Below are 2,583 nucleotides of genomic sequence, written 5' to 3'. Positions count from 1 at the left end.
CTATATCCCTGCAGGCTTATATAATAAACATAAAACGGTTTCCCGCTAGGAGTGCTTCAGACCCTAAACAAGTAAGCACAGAATTCTGGCACCATAGCACTAACCATAAGCCAATAGTACCAACTCAATTGAGGGGCCTTTCTAAAAACTAGGAGCATCACTAAAAGAAAACAAGTGGGTGCCTAAAAGAATGGCCAAAATTCAGCCAACAAAGTTGTAAGATTAGTAAATGTAGAAAAATAAGTGAAATGTGAAGTGTCGTTATACAAACCAGGGAAACTATGAAGATACGTAGACGTAGTAATAAATGCGATGTCATTTTTTGGCCCATGACACCCGACCAAATATGATTTATTCACTGTGTAGGTCGGGAGAAGATTGAATTGAAAACATCTCTCCGTCATAAAGCGAGACCTACAGCGTTTAAAGAAACAGAAATCTAACGCTGCATCTCAGGCATTTAAAGGACACTACATCCCGAATAGGTATGTATACCACTTTTGAAAACCAACAATGCTGGGTATAATGACAAGTGACGATCATTGTGCATCAATTTACTAAAACACAACATCATGTTATTTTGGCATAGGTATAAAGACACCACGTAAGTGGGTGCAAGTAAGAACAGCCTGAGTGCCGGCATTAGGTGGAAAAGCTATCGGTATGTATCAGGGTGATAAACTCCATATACATCCAATGGTTTAAAAATTATGAAATATACCCTTTGAGTAACTTTCGTGTACTTTACAGGCACGGCAAGATTACCTAATATTGACGGTGCACATTGAAAAAACGCACCGGCTCCAACTGAAACCCCTAAAATAAAGGGTCTATTAAAATTTTATGAGTAAGTGGCACAGGAGAAATGTAAGAACAAGCCAGAACTATCTGCAGTATGGCATATAATCCAATGCTCTTATTTTTTGTAGAAAGTCAATGATTCAAAAGACTATGATGCGAGTGATCTAACCGCAACTTCAAAAGGAAATATAACTGTCCTGAACATTAAACATAAGGAATTCAATACCTATACTACAAGTAAGGGCATTAAACATGTAAATAATGAATAACCTTAGACCAGTCCACAACTAGAACAAAACTCTCTATAGGAACATTGTATTAATTATATCCATTTTTCTTTTGTAGAAAGAAGTAAATAATCTTTGGTTTTAAATTTCGTCCGTCCTGAGGAAGGTGCCATAAATGTAACCAACGCACCGAAACGCGTCGACAGTGGGACTTTTATTGTGTATGAATTATTGGTAATGTGTATTTAACTTGAACCGACGAAAGTATATAACTTTTTTAATTGGTGTGACTCTGCGATAGATACCGTAACTCGGAATTGTTAGAAAGTGGATAAGAGTGTAACAGAGCACCCTTTTTAAAGTACCAATTGTATGCAATTTTAATATATGGTTTACAAATGTAAATGTTTCCTTATATAAATAAAACTTTGAGAGTAACAAAAAATGAGATTCTAGTGTGGAGTACTAACGTCAATTAAATATCTAACTAATGCTATAATCACAAAGTAACAAGAATTGATTAAAAATGTGTAGGCCTCATGGTCACTAACTGAAAGATTAATACACAGAAAGGAATTTCCTTTTTTTGATAAGTATCTGAAACCCAGTCCTTTCTGGTCCCTGGGAAACTCTCTTTTTTTGGAGATTGTTCTACAGCTCTTGTAGCTGGAGAGTGGGTGCAAAATAATTAAATAAGTAATAAAATGGATACACTACGTACGTTTGGTTTTACAGAAGACCAATTTAAACAACTAATAGGAGATTCATCAAAAACTATTAATTCTATGACACTGACGAAAAATGATGATGAGAGGTGGAACAAACTCTGGAACCTAAAGAAAAAAATGATACGAACAGAATTACATTCTGAGTTCATAATTCAGTATTGTAGGAAAGGCATCATACCAGTAGGGCTTCAAATTAGGAACGAACCGGGTCTGTTCGTAAATAATGAGAAGTTCAAGGAAAGCTGGACACTAATCGCGAACAGATGCAGTCGCGATTGGATGTTGCTCATAATAGAAACTGCACAAGCACACTGCATAAGTTCCATTTTTTGATGGAAGAATTCTGCGAGGCTGTTGCACCTAGGAAGACCGTCTTCCTGATTGGGGATTTTTTGAGGTATGGTGATCAAAGATTTGGCTATCCGGAAAATCTCCTTAGGGGAGTTTTCTGCAGCACAAATCTTTCCTTCATAGAAGGCGGCTTGGGGAGTTTTTATTGCTTTCTTGTATGTCCTTGTTGCCTCACGTTGGCTAGCTTTACTTTTTTCTGTGGTGTTCAGTCTCCAGTTCCTTTCTAGCTTCCTACAGTTTTGTTTAAGGTCTTTAAGTTTTGTAGAAAACCATGTTGCAGGCCTACGGTTTGATCTCTTATGGGTGGTTCTTATGGGGGCTAGAGTATCTAAGGAGTTTAGAATCCAGAGATTGAAGTTGAGGTTCGCTCTCTCTGGGTCTGGACTAGGATGTGGTAGGGTGTTCTCTAGAAGGTTGGACCACTGGCCAGCAGAGAGGTTCAGCCATTTCCTGATATGTGTCTTAGAGTTGTTCGA

At 37.6% G+C, this 2,583-nt stretch overlaps 1 long non-coding RNA gene across 1 annotated transcript; it reads left to right on the top strand.

The window, feature by feature from the left end:
* Window positions 1-749: 749 nt before the first annotated feature.
* LOC147698677 (uncharacterized) lies at window positions 750-1,272 on the top strand. The gene is made up of 3 exons (XR_015299219.1): window positions 750-847; window positions 930-1,038; window positions 1,147-1,272. It is a non-coding gene; the product is annotated as an uncharacterized LOC147698677 (long non-coding RNA).
* The last annotated feature ends 1,311 nt before the right edge of the window (window positions 1,273-2,583 follow it).

This window comes from Lissotriton vulgaris, chromosome 8 (assembly GCF_964263255.1).
Source record: "Lissotriton vulgaris chromosome 8, aLisVul1.2, whole genome shotgun sequence".
NCBI lineage: Eukaryota > Metazoa > Chordata > Amphibia > Caudata > Salamandridae > Lissotriton > Lissotriton vulgaris.
The sequence above is the reverse complement of the archived record's forward strand: the minus strand, read 5'-3'. Positions and strand labels throughout refer to the sequence as shown.